The 19,048-nt window shown below is 46.8% G+C and overlaps 1 protein-coding gene across 1 annotated transcript in view; it reads right to left on the bottom strand.

Moving 5' to 3' along the window:
• Positions 1–18,435, bottom strand: part of AIRIM (AFG2 interacting ribosome maturation factor) — a 102,383-nt gene extending 83,948 nt beyond the window's left edge. Inside the window, exon 1 of the mRNA XM_069622649.1 lies at positions 18,213–18,435. The gene's annotated coding sequence lies outside the window, so the exon portion shown is untranslated. The remainder of the gene's footprint in view (positions 1–18,212) is intronic.
• Positions 18,436–19,048: the final 613 nt, after the last annotated feature.

Genomic DNA, 19,048 nt, shown 5'->3' with positions numbered 1-19,048 from the left:
CTTCTGCTGTTTATTTTTTTAGTGCGTATATCCATTTGCTAGCCCCTGGAATAGAGGAAGGCAAACTACTAATTAGATCATCTTTGTCCATTGTCTGCCATGGCGTAGTGTCCATCTCCTCTCCGCTTCTGTAGCGGCGCCATCTGCTTTGCCCAGGGCCCTGTCTCTGGTCCGCCCCCTGTCGCCTGTGCCAGTCCTATCTTAACTTTCTCCCCCCGGTTGCGGAGAATAGTTGACCAGTTTCTACTTAGCTCCCCCTGGTCTCCCCTCTGCCTTTGCTGTTGTCCCCTTCTCCTCTCTTTGTCCGGCGTCCACTGTTAATCCTTCCCTTCACTTATCTCTTCCTCTTCGTTTTCACCTGGCATAATACTGTCCTTGTCACATATTTCTGTCCCCTCCTCCCCATGTCATACTCCTCATTGTCCAGTTTCAATTTAATCTTCCCTGATGTCCACCATTGTCTGTCCTCTGTGTCTCTACTTGGTATCAGGTAATATTATCCCCATATATGTGGTTGCCGTACATAATATCGCCGGGAAAAGGTTGTGGCGATATTATATGGGTGACCATATATATGGGGATAGGGGCAGCCAGGGGGTTGCGGGGGTGTCCCCCGCATGTTCCATGCAATAATGTCCCCACAAAAAACGTCCATTTTTCTGGGAGATTTTTGCATGGCGATATTCTTGTGGGGACATTATTACATGGAACCCTCTACTCTCACTTGGCTTTCCTCATTCTCTACAACTCTCTCTGCTTCATTGAACAGTGTGTCCACTTGTTGACGTTTTCTTTTTTCTATGTCTGCTAAGTACTTCTTCTCTCCCCTGTCATGGGTCTCCCCTCTTAGGTTCTCCCTGCTTTTCTTCTTCCCCTTTCCCCCCTCCTCGCGCTCTGGGGACAACCGTTGTGAGTTTGTATACCCTGCTGTAGGTCTTAATGCTGGATATGCTCCGTACGGTGGAGGCGGGGCACTTGGTTGTTCCATAGTATCATCTGTTTTAATGTCTGGCTCCGCGGGCTCATCCTTTTTCTCTTCATATTTCCTCTGGAAACTGAAGATTGGGTCTTCAGTTTCCAGAGGCCCAATATATTTTGTCTACTCTAATTTAGAGCCTTTTTACTTGGTTAGTAGATACGAGAATATATGCTGTATTATCTTGCTATCAAGCGTTCCTTCCCCTGGCCATGCGTGGAAACACTGTCCCGCAGTGTCCCGAGCGCATTGAAAACTATATTTTATTATTTTATACCGATATTGGGGCAATTTTTCACACATGTGGTTGAGGGACATATCCAGAAAAGCCATTGTCCAACCATATCTTTTCTCTCCCCTGTTGTGTCCTACTGATCCCACCTTTCTCTTTTCTCTCCCATCCCCTTTTACACTCTTGTTTATTGTCAGACCTTTGCACTCATTCACCTCTCAAACACACATACTTACCTCTCTTCCTATTTACACCATATTCACACTCTCACTGGCCATCTCCACAGGCCTACCCACGCATACCCACCATGCACGCAGGCCCTCTCCACAGGGCCGTACACTCACTTTGTGTTAGTATATCACCGGCCCTCTCCACAGGCCCACCTTCACCTATATTAGTGTGAACAGATGCCAGGCCATGCCCTTCCTCCAGGCTGATGTCCACTATTACTATGCTAAGTGCAGTAATATACACCTGGTACCTTTGGCATAAACCCTTCCACCTCGGCCTGGGCAACAATACGAACAAACATTACTTGACAACATGAATAACCACAGACTTTCTGACTTGTACTAGTCTAAAGCGCTCTTCCTTCGCCACACCAACTAACGAACACCGCTTCAACAAATGAATGAAAAATAACACCCTTTCCCCAAATGACGCAACTATACAATCGCCTGCAGTATGCGCATCTCGGGTCTAACGGGGTTTGCCTCTTACTATGCACCTCCCTGCTTTAACGCAGGTTTTCCCGCCACACGGGTGGATGGAACTGAAATATACGACTACTACGGCTGATCACCCTCCCACCTTGAGGATGTGTCCTAGACACTGTAAAAGAAAATAATTCGACCCGCGTGGGAATGCAACCATGATACAGCGCATTCATGCACGCGCGTACACTGATGTGTCCTGGAGATCCTCGAGCCCTCTCAGCACCAAGCCTTCCTTAGTTGGCTCACTCCTCCTCCTGAGCTTGGGTGGCCCTGGGGACCAGACAGAACTTCGTGAACTCTGCATCTGCAGGGCCTCCTCGGTGGTGCGCGTTGGACTGGTCTGCAATCGCCAGACCCACACCAGCCAGGAGGGAGGCCGAAATACACTCTGTTGGCTCAGGGAACTGGGGATCTCGCTGGGGCCTCCAAAAATCTATGAGGGGTCCTCCACAAGCTCGTAGACATTGTTGTACCAAAAGTAATCCAAAAAGGAGCATACACCAGGCAAGAGGTAACGCTGTTTATTACAACTGGGAAAGCACAAACTAAACAGCACAATGAACGGAGTGATGAGAGCTGACAAAACTGCCCACTGCAGTCGAATCTTTTATACAGTTAGAACATTATTTGCATAGTGAGAAACAATTGCCATTAATGTTTCAAGTTATTGTACATCCTACTAAGCTGATTGGCGGGACCACCTCAGTCCCATATAGCTGGACATATGTTAGTTAAAAATGATTGGAGTAAAACTCTCCCCTTGTTCATCACCTCCCATGGGGTGCCACATTCCTTCCCAATCCACCCATGAGTTAATTTTAATGTGCAATACGTTATTGTGCTGACCGCCTGAACTTTATTTGTCTGCCATTGGTCAGCACACATAGGAAAAACATGAGACATCCTAAGCTGGTTGGAAAGGAGACATTCACATGGCATCCGACCAATGAGTGGCCGCGTAAGCCTCATCGAGGACACAATATACTTGTTGCCTTTCGGGAACACCAAAACGCCCCTTCTGATTGGCTCTTTATGGATCGTCCCTTTACCCCACATCCTTCTTCCCAGGCCCACCAGCCAAAGGGCAATTTGAAACCGATGATCGTGCTGAGAGTGTGCCTCCCTGAACATATTCTTGTGAATTGAATGTCCCATGGTCTCAGCAAGCCACCGTATATATCAGCTGGTTCCGTTCGCCATAACTGCTGTCTCCTGAGAGCGGCCTGCTTGAATCGATCTCCCAGCACACCATTGCCTTAGACCGTCCGCGCAATTTTTCCCCTGTGGCTCACCAAGTAGGACAGGTCTGTGTTACCCACATGTGATCTACTTACCTGGGTTTTTACCCAACACTAACGCTCAGCAACATCGCACGTGTAATGCCACCCCCACACAACCCAGAGCTCCTCATGTCCCCCCTTGGGCACCTCGCCCACTCTGGACCCCTGGCTTCTCAAGCTGCATGTGTGCCGTAGGTACCCTTATTACAGCCATCAATTAAATCCTGTCCCGTGTGTGGGATTCCTCCACCTGTTCCCATTATTCCCGCAGCTGGTAGGTACGCCTCCCAGGACAGCACTGTATCAGCACCTTTACTACCGACTGATGTAAAGTATTTAGGCTTGACCAAAAACTATACTCATCAACTGAATCAGAACAAAGCAACCAGTCTAATAATAGGTCTTAAGGCATGAGATCACAACAGAGCTAGTCACCGGAATCTGGTGAAGCGCAGTATCCTTTCAAAGCTTTATGTATCGTTCACCAAATTTTGTGGAATAGAGACCCATACAAATTCCACATGAGATTAATAAATACTGACCACAATGGAACATGAGATCTGCAGGAGAACACAAGAACTCAGAGACGCCACTCAGGCCCTCGATTTGCACCAATCATACCCGAAAAGGAAGAAATCACCCCAAGTACTGGAAAGAGCTGAAGACGGAACTATTCAGGAAACATTAAAGTACGTTACTTAAGCAATATAACCAAAGCAGGGGGTGCATTAGCGGGCCAGGTAATGCCCCGGGTTAGTTAGAAGCTGGAGCGAAGCGAGGGCTTTAACGATAGCCCGGGCCATTACCTGGGAGGTTTAGATTGCTATTAGTACCCAGACACATTGTACTTTCTTGCGAAACGACTCGTAGTCCCTTCTCCCTTTCTATGGCAGCCATTGTCAGATCGGTGACGCACCGTGAGCACTGGTGTTCCCGGTGCTGGTGAGGGACAAAGCAGCGCCAGGTAAGTGGGGTAGGGTGTGGAGGGAATGAGACCAAAAAGGGGGTTGGAGGTGGGAGAAAAGGGAAGGGGATGCAAGGGATATGATAAGTCATTTATAATGCACCTGTACACAAGTGTTTCTAGGCGGGACAAGACAAGGGGGGGAAGACAGTGGGAGGACAAGACAAACTATCTTACTAGGCCTTGCGTCATTCAGATGGTGCAAATGCGTGAACGAGAAGTGTGAGGGGAAAGGGAGGGGCGGACGTGCAATGGAGAGGGGAGGGGAAAACAGGGCAGCAATGCCCGGAGTAAGTGCAGCCAGGGCAGCGCGGCACTGGGTAGTGCAAGGAGAACAAGGGACTATAGGGTTAAAGTTACAGCCCCTAAGTGCATGGTAGGCCCGGATGCAGTGCAAGGGTGACTGATCAAGAAAGGGCCTGGTACCCAGTGAGACTCTGAGGGTAGCCAAGCAACCAGCCGGTACAGCAGCCACGTAGGTCAGGTAGGTCAACAGGGGAGGAAGAGAGAGAAAGCAGAAGGGAAGAGGAAAGCTTCTGGTCCTTCAGGTAGTCCGGCTCAAGTTTGAAAAGGGTAGGGAGGCCATTCCAGAGAGAGGCACCTGCTTAAGAGAGAGATCTACCCGCTACTCTCTGCCTGGAGAAGCGTCTAACCCTTAGAGAGTTGGAGGTAGCTGCCGTGTGAAGGGCACGAGAAGGAAGATATTTTGGAAGAGAGCGTTGGATGTAGTGCAGGCCCCGGCTCCAGAAAGCCTTGTGGACAATGCAAAGGGTCTTGAACTTGATCCTTGCAGCCACCGGGAGCCAGTGGCTGGAGAGATACAGTTCCTGGGCTTGAGGCCAAGTATAAGTCTTGCAGTCCTGTTCTGGATTAGTCGCAGAGGCCAGAAAGTAGTGGAAGGCAGATTCTGCTGCAAACTACTGTTGCAGTATTGCAACCTAGAGAGAACCAGTGCTCTGGAGACAGTGATCTTCTAAGGGGGAAAGTGAGAAAGGGATGAGTCCCGTTGAAGAGGTCCAGCTGGTAGTGGTACTTCTTGGTGGCGTCCGAGATGTGATGAGAGAAAGAGAGAGTGGAGTCGAAGATGACACCAAGGTTTTTTGCCACGCAGGAAGATGAAAGAAGAGGGCCCAAGGCAGGCAGCCAGAGTGATAGAGGGAAAGCAGGGGCAGAGGTCCCAATGAGAAGGCTCTCCGTCTTGCTGGCAGTAAGGGAGAGATTGTTGGAGGCGCACCAATCCTGAACCACAGAAAGTCATTCAGGAATGAGCGAGAGAGGAATGAGGCTGAGGGGAGCCTGAAGGAAAGCTGAGTGTCATCCGGATAACACTGAAAGTTAGAGACAAAGGTAGAGATCAGGTGGGTCAAAGGAGCCAAGTAGAGGTTGAAAAACCAGGGGGAGAGGATAGAGCTCTGAGGAATGCCCCAGGTAGAGGGAGAGAGGTAGCAGAAAGAAAGCAAGGGGCAGTGCTTTGTGCATCTTTAAGTATATATAGCATTCCCAGTGTATTTCCCAGTGTATTTCTCCTCTGGTACACGTGAAATTGCTGTGACTTGTTGGAACATTGTGTGTGCAGGACTGCGTGGCGGAGAGAAAAGCACTCTTGTGAATCTGTGTGCAGTCCGCGCCTGGAAACTAAATTTCCCAAGCTCCCTTGGGTATTTGACATTCAGGAGCTTCAGCGCCGGCACTTCTGCGTCATGCCGGTCTTCACTGGTCCTAGCCCCACATCGCCGCAAAGCTTTTATATTGATTGCCTCCTTCCAGCACCTCATCCTTCCTTTTTAGGTATGTGGCTGAGATCTGCTGTGCGCCTCGCACTCACTATGCATTTATACTGCTAACTTGCCGATCCACGGCTTTCTGGTTTCACATTTCCTGCTATATACCATCATTAGCAAGAGGCAGTGCTGTGTGCATCTTTAAGTATATATAGCATACCCAGTGTATTTCTCCTCTGGTACACGTGTGATTGCTGTGACTTGTTGCAACATTGTGTGTGCAGGACTGCGTGGCAGAGAAAAAGCACTCTTGTGAATGCGTGAAGTCCGTGCCTGGAACCTACATTTCCCAAGCTCCCTTGGGTATTTATTTGACATTCAGGCGCTTCAGCGCCGGCGCTTATGCGTCGTGCCGGTCTTCACCGGTCATCGCCCCATCGCCATCTGGAACCTTGTTGCCTTCTCAGTAAGTCTGCCGGTTGTTGGGTATGTTGGTGTGACTAGCTAAATGAGGTAGGCATTTGCCCACGGCGTTCCCTGCAATATGTGTCTCTTAGCCCCTCTGGTGCGTCCAATGGTCCTTGTATTCCTAACATCCTACAGACTACTGCGTATCTAAATAACCACAAGACTTGTGCTCCACACAAGAAAAACAATGCACTCACCTTTTGTCCAACACTCAGCCTCCTCAATACAAAGTTGCTCCTTAAGCATGGTATTGAGGTAGCCGGCCACCTGCTGGAAAGAGCCCGATTTGTTTGCCCTCACTGAAACGTGGCTCAATCACACTATCCCTAACAACGCTACCCCATCCTCTCCCTCTAACTACACCATTTTTTGTGCTGACTATGAAGGCAGTAAAGGGGGAGGGGTGGCACTTATATGTAAGGCGACCCTTGACGTTCATGTCATCCCACATGACAGTCCTGAGGGATGTGAATCTCTATGGGTGAAACTTAAAACTTCAGAGAACTCCTCGTTAAATGTGCTTGTTTTATACAGACCCACTAAAATCAGGCAACACTTTGAGGAACACATTATGGAGCTAACCACCCACATTACCAAATCTAGAAACCCGTTAATCATTCTGGGTGATTTTAACTACTGGGCCAATGACATCTTGGAAAAACAGGGCCTTGCCCTCTGACTCGTTTTCCTCATTAGAACAGTGGGTGGATGTTGCAACCCATCTAGGTGGGTACACCCTGGATTGGTTGGTCTCCCAAAATCTCTCGATCCCTCATCTGCAGGTATTACCCTGTGTATGGTCTGACCATTTGTTGATCCAAGCCTCACTTAACTTATAGCCAAAAAGAAAGCTTTACCTCGGATCACCGAGCTTGTTCGTAACTTCAAAACCCTTACACCCGACAGTCTTTCGACACATCTGGTCTCGAATCTTAAACCTCTGACCAGTTTCTCCCAGCCCCCCATGCTTGTAGACCACCGTAACTCTTCCTTAAAACAAGCCATTTCTGATCTGGCCCCGTTGAAACAAAAAAAATATCAAGCATGAGGTGCATCACAACACCTGGTTTCTGACAATATCATCTCTGCTAGACAAGCTAAAAGGGCATCCGAAAGCCCTGGCGAAAAAACCCTAACCCTGATTCGCTACTGCAGTATAAACTGGCTGTAAAGAAATACAAGACTGAAATTATTTCCTCTAAGTCATCCTATTATAATAACCGGATTAACAATGCTCGATCTAATGTCAGTGGGCTCTTCAAAGTATGGAAGGACGTTCACGATCCACCCCCTTCTAATGTTGTTACCAAGGATGCTGCATGGTGTCATACAATCCATGACGGCTTCCTGGCAAAAATTTCTACACATAGGTAAACCATTAAAACATTGTTACCACGCAGGACTCCACTAGCTTTGAGGCCCCACCCACTGACATTAGCAATATACCATGCTTCCGTTTCTCGCATTACACTGAAGAGCAAGTTACTAAAATTATTCAGGACCTAAAACCCACCACCTGTCCAGTGGATATTTGCCATGTGGTTGTCTTTAAAGACTCCATTGAGGTTCTTCTACCCTGGTTGGCCAGACTCATGAACCTCTCTTTTGACAAAGGTGTGGTCCCCTCCTCCCTTAAGGAGGCATGGATCACGCTGTTGCTGAAAAAACCTAGTCTTGATCCACAGGTTCCAGATAACTATCGGCCCATCACGAATGTGCCTTTTATCCTTAACACTATGGATAAACTGGCATAGCTTCAGCTGCAAAAACATATTGAAGACCATGGGATGCTCGGCACACACCAACCGGGGTTCAGTGCTCAGCATGGGACGGACACCGCCAAGCTGGACCTCAAGTCCACCTTGGCAAGCATGGTCGATAATGGTCATCCCGCTCTGCTTATGCTTCTGTGTCAGGACTATCAGGCTCCCACTTTACACTGTCAGGTTTCCATATTACAGTTCACAACTGAAACACTCATATTACAGTTCATGAATGAAACATTTAGGTTGGAGGTGTTGGAGTTGTGATCTGTGTTAGAGTAAGGAGGGCGGCTGGAATGAGTCTTGTTCTGGGGGTTAGTTTTTGGGTATGTGATATTCAGATATTCTTCCTTAATGTTGCTGTCAGAAAGCCTTTGTTTCCCCAGGGCAAGAAGGAGGCATAGTTCAGCAGAATTGATTGGCTGGAGCAGGAGGTGAGGTAGTTTGGAATTCTTTCAATAATTCTAAACTGCCTTTCTTTCTACTTTCCTAAGGGGCAGGTTGCAGTTGCCATAGTTCATTAAATAAGTAAATAAACCTCCTCAGTGGAAGAACTACAGAAACCTTTAGAGAAGCAAGTGCCACTGCGGGAAGCAGAAAACAGATGAAGAAAGCTAAATTCAAACAGTTCAAACAACTCGAGTTATTTTTTAAAGTTAATATAAGTTTCAATGTTTTAAGAAAAAGTTTTACTGAACTCTTTCAAACGTGCGTGCATGAGAACACGTTATATTTGTAAATACGGAAATGTTTAATGTTGAGAAAGTACTGACTGCTGGCGGACTGCGCGCGTGTGAATGAGTACCAAGTTGTGCTTCATACCGCGAGTAATGCACTAACAAGGCGCGCGGTCATAGACGGTAGTGTGACACTAATCCAAGTGAATAACAACGTAATTACTAACTATCAGTAATCTTTTGTTCGCCTTTCATTCAGAAAGAGAAGCGGACCCCGTCGGTTCGCGTTCGAGGAAAGGACCTACGAGCGTATCATTCTGAGGAAAAATATTCAAATCAGAGACCAACAGCTGTTCTAGAGTCGCGGCGAGCCGGCAGAAGAAATGAAGGTTGCCCAGTTTAGTATAAAAACTACGCTGCAGTGAAGAAGTCAAACCGTGAAGGTTTATATTGTCTGCGCCGCTTCACAGACTCGCATCTGAGCAGATAGAACATTTACAGCTGGTAAGTTTCAGTGCATGCAGGTGCACAAGTGTGTAGAGACTCGCGCATTCGAATTGACGTCATAACAGAGCCAAGGTTACGCGCGCAGCCTTCTACATGAAATATACAGAAGCTATCAAAGTGAGGCAGAGGGTATCACGAGCCAATCCTCAAGACCCAAGTAAGGACATTAAAGTAAATAGAATTCAATTTAAACAAGGGAAAAAACAAGAGACTTTCAAGAATTCAGCAGCAGCTTTAATTAAGAGCGTATCAGCTAAATAGCATAGGCAGCAGGTATTTCAGGGAAGTGGGTGGCCGGTCTATTGAAATTCTTTTGGAACAAGAGGCAGAACAGATAATAACTTGTTGTCATTACCTTTTAGATCTTCGCAGAACCATCCAGTCCAGTCCTAGAAGGTGGCAGAGGGTGCAAGAGAAGATCAGCATTTTTTATTTTCATTTCCACTTCCCCTTTCCCCTTGGGTTTGCCAGCTTGGTAGTTATATCTGTACAGAGACTTTTGGGCAGGCAGACTTGGGGGGTCTGGTGGGCCAGCATCACTCCTGCAGGAAATCTCAGACTGGACCCGACAGAATGAAAGGCCCACGTATCTAATCCTGCCTGAGTAAAGATGGACCCAGAGTCAGAGTTAAGTTTGAGTGAATTAGGGAAGATGTTGATGGAGATAAATGATTTAAAGGCAGCCAGGAAGGAGACTGTATCATTGGGAGTTAAGATGGAGGAATTACGCAATTTGTGCATAAATCCGAGGTCCCAGGTTCTAGAAAGATGAGTAAAGAGTTGGATAGTGACCCACCCGTTCTGTATCCGGAGGGAGGAGTTGAGTGGCAGAGGGGAGCATCTGAGGAAACTAAAAGAATAAATGTATCTCCCGGAATATCTTTAGTTCCCACCCCATTGGCACCTCCAGAAAGATATGGTGGGAAGTTGTTAGGTCCCTGAAAAAATAAAACTCTGATTTCTGGTTTAGTTACTAATATGTTTTTATTTTTTATTTATCCTCTGGCTGTGCCGTATTTTATTTATTCATTTAGAGCTTCATTATATTTATTATTTATTATTTAAATGAATTTCCTTTAGGAGTTGGTTAGGCCTTAACCTTTGTTCTCAGAACGCTGGTGAGAGCCCAAGCCAAAATGGAGGAAAGGAGAAGGAACCGTGATTGGGTGAAGGCTGAACAAAGGATTGCTTAGAACATTCTAAACTGCCTTTCATTTGAGTTAATCCTGTGAGCAAGTCATGTTATTTGTTTTCTCCTGAGACTTTGGGCCTAGGAAATCTTGTGAAGAGATTTGTTTTCTGAAGAAATCTGATTTTGGTCAATAAGAAACTTTCAAGAAAGAAGACTCATCTGATGGAAGTTAAAAGATTCATTTCAAGCTTTAATATTCAAATCTGAGCTAAGTACATTTCAATCTCTTCTAATGAAGGTTCTCTTGCTTGTAAATATTGTTTCCCCTATAGTAGGAATAATAAACCAGAGACTTTGAAAACTGTAAAAGGATCCGGTTGGGGAAGAGTTAATGTTTTGACTTGTGAGGGAATCGTGTTCTGCCTTTCTCTCACGTATTCCGCTTACCTCTTCAGGAGCCTTGTTTGATCCTTTTGTCGTTTCCGTCTGACAGCAGCTGTGGCGTCGCGTTTGTGTGAATCCTGTGAAGAAGTTGGTGTGGATCGCAGAGATTTTCGGCGCCAACAGTGATTCGAGGTGAGAGAGGAGCTTTTTCCTTACGGGCTGTTTCTTCAGGAAAAGAAGGTAAGCGGTACGCGCGATATTGTTATTTCTTACGTTGTGCTATAGTACTCTAGTTCCGGAGCGAAAGACTTAATTTAAAGTTTAATTCAGCACACGTAGGTTTTTTTTTCATTTGTTTTGTTGCGCAGAGTTCGCAGTGACTGACACAAGCATTGAAACTTGCCTAAGAACCCTAAAGAGATAAACAAATATTTTCTTATGCAAGTTTTGGAAAGAGAGCATGAATATCAACCCTTAAGAGAGTAAAGAAATTGTTTTGAAATGCTTACTACATCCTTAAGCAGCAATAAGGGAGTCAATGTGTGAAAAGACATGTTCTGAAAGTCAATACTAAAGAGGTTATCACTCAATAGTGAACTCAATAATCTGAAAAACTGAGTCTTGGATCAAGGAACTCAAGTAGAAGAGATTAGTCAAGACTGAGAATAAACTCTTGAATTCTTTGCCCAGAACTTATACTCCTTTTGAATTAAAGGGTGCACATTTTAATTCAAAGGCAAGCAACAATTGATTACAAAACTCTTATTTAATCAAAAGACCTTTCCTCTAAGCTTATGCAGAAGAACTCTCAGGTATTTTCTGTTATATTACTGATAATTTAGTAGTCAATAGAAATGTTATGTATGAACTAAAATTCTGTGAATCTCTCACCTATGCAGGTACCACTGTCAGAAGGAAGTAGCAGTTCCAGTGTCTGAGTTTGTTATTTTCTCCACTACCCCCTTCCTTCTGGGGTGTCACAAACTCAACTGGTTAAATAGTTAGTTGATGACGCTACACTTTGGTGGGTCTGTGGGTTTCAGCAGCTCCTGCATTGGATATTGGACAAGACCTGACAGGAGTTTAGGAAATTTCAATCTTTTCTAATGCAGTGTGAATTACACTTTTTGTGCAGGCCAGAGTCTTTATCCACAAGAACCTCCAAAGTAGCACTCCTGATTTCATATCTTACAGGAGAGGCGGCTGCTTGGTCGGTTCTTTTGGTGGAAAGGGGAGCAACTGAGTTACACAGTTGGACAGAGTTTAAGTGTGAGTTTAGTAAAATGTTTGACAGGAGAACATCATCACAGAGTGTAGACGGGGAGTTATTGGAATTATGTCAAGGGAATAGGGAGCTGGTAGCTTATATAACACAGTTCCGGGCCTTAGTGCAGGAGAGTGGATGGCCTGAGGAGAAGAGAGCATCCCTATTTTACTGAGGTTTACGAGATGATTTGAAGGACGTCTTGGCAACAGTAGTAGAGAGACCAACCGCTAGAGAAGATTTAATCTCTTCAGTTATCCAGTTAGATTAACTGAAAGGAGGACAGAAAAGAGAAGACATTTTTATGAAGGCAGAGTATGGAGTAGGAGTGAACGTCCCGAAGTAGATCAGATTGTGAAGGAAGTAAGGGGCCCTATGAGCAAAAGTCAGGTCAGGGGACCCTTGCCCAAAGAAGAGCAAGACAGGAGGCGTAAAGAAAAATTGAGTTTGTACTGCAGGGATGGAACTCACTTCGTGGGAAGGTGTACGCACACAACTAAGAGATTTCCACCATTTGCAGGAAGAGGACAGATGGTGGCAAATACCATTCAGCCTGCGGTGCCACATATCACTCTCAATGTATCCTTGATTTGGGAAGGTAAGCTTAGATGTGGAGGTCCATGTGTGATTGATTCGGGAGCAACTGGGAATTCTATGGATCTTACCTTAGCAAAGAAACTGGGCGTGCCTATAGTTAGAAAAGTAGTTCCTGAGCAAGTGAGGGCAGTGGATGGTACACAACTGACATCACTCGCTCCTGGTAACACACTTGAGGGAGGTCACCAGCAGCTCCCCACTCGTCTCTCACTGGATCTCATCATCTCTTGGTCCCCGTACTGTCCGAGTGGCTGTGGGGGAAGAAAGTTCAGACCCCTGCTCTCAAACTTGCAGTGTCCCACAGGGGTCTGTTCTGGCCCCAACATTGTTTAACATTTATATTCACCCACTTCTTGACATGCTGGATGCACTGGGGGCTCGGTATACCAACAACACCTATGATACCCAGGTCGTCATCCAGTTGAGTGGGAAATATGAACAGGACTCGGCTGCCATTAATGCCATCTATAAAGCCATCCAAGCCTGGATGGCCGCCAATTTGCTTGCCCTTAATTGCAAAAAAACTTCTTTTAATTGTGGCATCAAAAGTTCACGTGAGCATACTTGACCTTCCCTATGCCACTTTCACACATTATAGCTTCAAACATTATCCCTGTATTGAAGAAAGTAAAGACGTTGGGAGTCATCCTAGATGATGAGCTATCTATGCGAACCCATGTCACCTTTATCCTATCATCCTGCAGCCTGATCACAAAGAGAATTATATTCCCCCCCCCATCTTGCAACCAACAATTGTGCCTTGCTCGCCACCGCATTAGTCAACTCCAGGTTAGACTACTGTAATAGTTTCCTAGCAGGCACGTTGCAAGCCAATATTCAAGCCCTGCAGGTCACACAAAACAATGCGGTCCGAGCTATACAGGGACTACCCAAATGTGCCCACATCTCAGAGGCCAGAAGGTCCCTTCATTGGTTACCTGTTAGCCATAGGATTACCCATAAGATTTTGACCTTGTCCTTTAAAAGCCAAAAAAAGTGTGTCCTATCTATCTTATTGACAGAATAGAAACCAAGTTAGAAGGTAGGAAGCTTCGCTCCTCCGCTTGTCCTACACTTGTCCAGCCCAAGAATGAATTGGTACACTTTGGTGTTACCACCTTCAATGTTCAAGCACCTTTGCAATGGAATCCTCTTCCAGGACATACACACCTATCTGAAAGCCTGACTCTTTTTAAAAATAAATAAAATCACTCCTTTTCAACCAGAACCCTGAATGAACTTAGTGTCTGTATCCTCTTGGCTCCCCCGAGCTGACCCCGCGAGATCCATACTGGTTTATTGCCTGTTCTTGTTTCTTTGTGCGCTCTGAGGCCCACGGGCATGCCACGCGTTATAAAAATTGAAATAAATAAAAGGGATCTAGTTGGACCTGGGAGGTCCAAGTGGAAGAAGGTCAGCCACTCCAGCGCCTGATCCGTGATGCCCAGATTACATGGAGTAGATTGATCAGCATGCCTTAGTTGACCGTGTCGAAAGCAGAAGAAAGATTAAGGAGGATGAGGACAGAAGAAATGCTGGAATCAAGGTTTGAGAGCAGATCTTCACGGGTGTTCAGGAGAGCAGTTGCTGTGCATCTGTGGAGAGTAAGTTGGGAGAGGGGCAGCTTTTCCAAGAGTTTGCACATGAAAGGGGTGATGGAGATTGGGCGATAGTTTGCTGGGAAGGTCGGATCAGTAGACTGCTTCTTGAGGAGGGGGTGCACAAGGGAGTGCTTAAAGGCAGAAGGAAAAGTTCCAGTGGTGAAAGAGTGATTACAGAAATCGGCCAAGGCTGGAGCGAGGGTGTCAATGTGGTCCTTGATGGTTCTGGAAGAGCAGGGGAGCACCTGTTTGAACGACACTTTCATAGATGGGACTTGTCTAGAAACCTTGTCAGGTGTTGTCAGAGAGAAAGAGGAGAAAGGAGGAGGCGAGGGAGAGATAGCCAAAGGGGGTCAGAGAGAGGAAGAGGGAGAGGAAGCAGAGATAGCGGACAGGATGTCCTGAGTTTTAGCAGAGAAGTGAGAGACCAGAGCCGTACAGAAGGTCTGGGAGGGAACAGGAGAGGTAGAGACTGCAACAGAATTGGCCAGTTCCTTGCAGATTTTAAAGAGTTTGGCCCTTTTGTTAGAGGCCGCAGAGACGCAGGCTTGAATGTGTACTCTTTTCTTGGACAAGACAGAGAGACTGTGTTGCCTTTGGAGCAGGAAGCAGGCCAATTTGTCAGAGGATGCACCCAAAGCCCTCCACTCCCTCTCAGTCACCCTGCACTTGCATTTCAGGGCGGCAAGGTCAGAATCATACCAAGAGTCGCACTTGAAGGTAGGCTTCAGCCAGATTCTCATGACAGGGGCAAGGATGTCCAGGGTGTTGGAAATAGAAAGATGCAGATTAGAAAGGGCTGTATCAGTGTGTGAGTCAGCCGCAGGAGTAGGAGGAGCGGAGAAAGTAGAGGCAAAGGCATCTATTGACACACGCTTCATGGGCCGAATGACCGAGAAGGAAGGTGACAGGGCTGCGGTGGGGAGGGGGGTCCTTGCCTGAAGGATAAAGAGCTTCAGATGAGAAGACCGTAGAAAGTGGTCAGTCCAAGAGCGGTTAAGGTGAGGGATGTCTGTGGTGATGAGAACATCTAAAGTATGTCGGGCAGAGTGTTTCGGGCCAGAGTGCAGAATGGAAAGAGAGAGAGAGGGTGTCGCAGAGGTTGCAGAGCGCTCACTTACCTGGTATCCGGTGGGGGAAATTCTAAGCCTCCTCATAGGCCGGGAGGTCGAAGCCACGTCCCTGCCTTGTACTATACTAATACATGGTAAGTAATGTGCAATGTAATTGGCTACATGAAACCATTATAGAACTTGCCCTTCTTATTTAACTGTCAGACTTTCCCTTCCTCTCATCCCAATTCCCTATTCTTACCCCAAAGGGCTTCCAAGATGCTATTCTGCATTAGGGCATTAAAAATCTTCTAAAATGTAAAAAAAGAACCACACAAATTTACGAAGACTTTACACAAAAGCAAGTGTTGCATAATGTGCAATTGCACAGCACAATTGGCCAGGGATCCACAGTGGATTTAGATGGGTAAGAGAATATAGCACAACTTTGTAGTTGTCATGGATTAGTTTTAGCTTGTAGGTGTTGAAAGATCGTGACACCCCGAGAGTTCAAACTATTGGAATATGAAAGAGGGAAGCAGAGGAGGGTGGAGAGAAGAAGGAAGTAGGGGTAGGATGGAGAGGGATAGATGTGAAGAGAAGGGGATGCAACATGGGGGGGAAGGGCATGGGAGGAACACAAGGAGAGAGGGTAAAGTTAAAGGGGGTAAGGTGGAAGGGGAAGAGTGGAAAGGGGGCAGGAGTAAGAGAGGGTGGAGCAGAGGAAAGGATGAGAGTGCTGGGGGATGAGGAAATGAAAAAGGAAAAAAGTGATAAGCTTGAGGGATGAGAGAAGGAAAGGAGGAGATGGGGAGATAGAAGGTAGGAGGCAAAGGAGGAAGAAGAAGGGGTAAAAAAGAGGGGAGATGGGAAAAGGGGCACAAATGATGGGTTGAGGAAACAGAGGGTTGAGGTTGAATGTTGAAGGGAACCAGGGGAAGGGGGGAAGGACCAAAAGGGGTAGAGGAGAAGGGGCGAGAGGCCAGGATATAGTGCGCTAAACAGGTGCAGGGGTGAGAAAGTGGTAGATTGAGTGAAATGGAGAGACTGTAAGGCAGGCAAGAGAATGGTATGGGTGAGAGGGGTGAGAAAGAAAAGAGGGAAATTAGCCAGGTGTGAGGTAAGGTAGGTGAGTATGACGAGGCAAAGGAGTTGGGGGGTATTGAGGGAGGGGGGTGAGAAGTGTTCAGAAGTAGAGGGGAGTGGAATAGGGGAAGGTGGATCGGAAAGGGGAAAAAAGGGAAAGTGTCAAGGGAAGGGGAGTGAGGGATGAGATGGCTGGGTATGAGAGGAGAATGAGGGTGAGCAGTGTTAAGAGGGAGGAAAGGGGTTTGAGCGAAGGTGTTTGGGGAGGCAGGGGATGAGGGGGGAAGGGTAGGGGTAAACTGGAGATGTAGCCATAGAGGCAAAGTTGAGAGATAGGTAGATAGGGGTGAGAGGTAATGGAAGAGGCATAGGGAGTAGAGAAGACAAAGGGGGAGACAGAGCAAGGCAGAGAGGGAAAGGGTGAGAGAGGGAACCAGTTTAGAGGGCTGGGTGACCAGAGTGCAAAGAGGGGGAGAAGGGAGGAAGAGGCAGGCAGGGAAGTAGGGGGAAAAGGGCCAGGAGAAGAGCAGGAGGCACGTAGCGAGGTAGTGAGTGGAGAATTGTGAAGGGGGCATGGGGAGACGGGGAAATGAAGGAGAAGGGAGGATAGGGACAGGAGAGTGGAGCAAGTAAGGTGGAAGGGAAACTTGAGGAGAGGGGGTAGAGAGGGAATTAGGAGGAAGGGGCAGTTAGGGAGAGGATAGAGAGCATAGACAAGCAGTGAGGAAGGGAGTGCTGGAAAGCTTTAGGAGAGTGGCGGGAGAAAGGAAGATGGAGAGGGGAAGGTGTGGAAGGGGCTAGCTGTCGAGTCAGGGAAGTTTATTTCAGGGAGTAAATAGGGAAAAGCGGAATGATATGAAGGCTGTGAGGAGACAAAGAAGGAGAGACGGAAGGGCAGGGTAGGAAGAGAGGAAGAGAGCTGCAAAGATGGGGAAGAGATGAATGGTGGGGGGATGAGGAGTGGTTACAAGTGGGAAGACAGGAAGAGGAGGGAGTACAATAAGGTGAAGAGGGCAATGAGAGGGGACGAGAGCTCAGACAGCCATGTTGCTACTTGGGTAGGTAGGAGAGAAAAGAGATTGGTGGGGGCAAATGTGTTGAATTTGGGAAGGAGGGTGGGAAGTAAGGGAAGGACTGAAGAGTTTATGATGTAGAGTAAGGGTGTGTGGGAAAGGGAGTCAGAGTATGTGGGTAAAGAGTGGTGGGATAGAGAAGAACTGATGCTAGAGGGAGGTTAGTGGATAGAGGGTCATTTTGGGCTAGGACGAATGTTATAGGTGTGAGTAGTGGATACAAAAAGGCATTGTGTGGTGAAGAAGTGGAAGTTGGGTGTGAGATAAAGCTGGGTAGTATAGATAGTGGATGAGGCAGAGTGGATAGTTGGCGAGAGTGTGGTGGGCAGGTGGGTGTGGGAAGAGTTTGGCGGGTTGGTGATGAGCTGGAGCAAGAGCTTGGATGGATTAAGACAGATTCGCAGGAAATAGAGGGTGATGGATCAGAGGAGGGAGGGGTGGGAATAAGAGGATTGATGGGTTTTGGGGTTGATGAAGTGGAGATGAGGCAGGATTGGAGTATGATTTGGATAGGCTTGGAGTGAGGATGGAAAAAGACACATTCGGGAGAGTTTAAAAACGGTTCAAGCGTAAGAATTTGAAGCATGAAAGTTGGATTAGAAAGATAGATGATTTTGATAACTGTTTGGGTTGGTGAACTGTCAGAGTTAGGGGTCAAAGTGGAGGATTCAAGTTGGTATTCAGTTCAGTTCATTTTTCAGATTGGTTTATTTACATACCTTCTTTGCTTGCAGCCTACTCCTTGCCCTATTCAGTTCATTGGTTCTGGTCTGGTCACTTAGTTCCCATTGCTCCAACAGTGATCTTCATAATCCAAAACCCTGCCTCCAATGCTGTAGCTTCCTGATGACCTGCTTCTCAGTGACTTGTCACAATGGAGAACTTATCACATCATCATGACACCACAATAGTGAAGAAGATACCATGCTTCTTATGGCTAAAAGGGGAGAAGAGCAAAATTAGAAGTGGATCTACCCCTTACAAATCTACATAACATAACCATGCTCTCACTGAACTCGATCAGAAGGTTGTCTGCTTAATAAGATCCTGCCTTATGAATGCTCATTTTCCCTCTGCTACAGGCTAGGCCTCCCCTGTGCACACTCTGATGTGTTCATGTCCACTAAGCCTCATGACATCACAGAGCTGCAACAGCGACATCATCAGTGTTCTATCCCCCAGAGTTCCTGCTTGCATTAGAATACTGAATAGTCATAGAGCCATGCAACTACATTTTGATGAATGTACACACTTCTCAGACTTCATTTCAAATCATATTTAGCATACTCAGTTTCCTACCTCCTCCAATCACACTGTAGAGCAGAGGTATTCAAACTGTGGGGCACACTTGTCACATCTCTGGCTCTCGCTGGTCTTGCCCGCGTGACCAGTGCAAGCCACAAAATATTCTATTGATGACAGTTGTTGACTGGAGAGGCTCCGTTCAGCCGCCTGCCGCCTCTGCCCCCTCTGCTCCTTTTTAAACCTAACGCATCTATGGCCATTCTTTCGTCTCCTACAAGTGGCGACGTGGATGCAGGAACAGAGGGCACGT

Source organism: Ambystoma mexicanum, chromosome 11 (genome assembly GCF_040938575.1).
Source record: "Ambystoma mexicanum isolate Mex_15411 chromosome 11, UKY_AmexF1_1, whole genome shotgun sequence".
Lineage (NCBI taxonomy): Eukaryota > Metazoa > Chordata > Amphibia > Caudata > Ambystomatidae > Ambystoma > Ambystoma mexicanum.
Note: the sequence above shows the minus strand (reverse complement) of the source record. Positions and strands in the feature narration are given on the sequence as shown.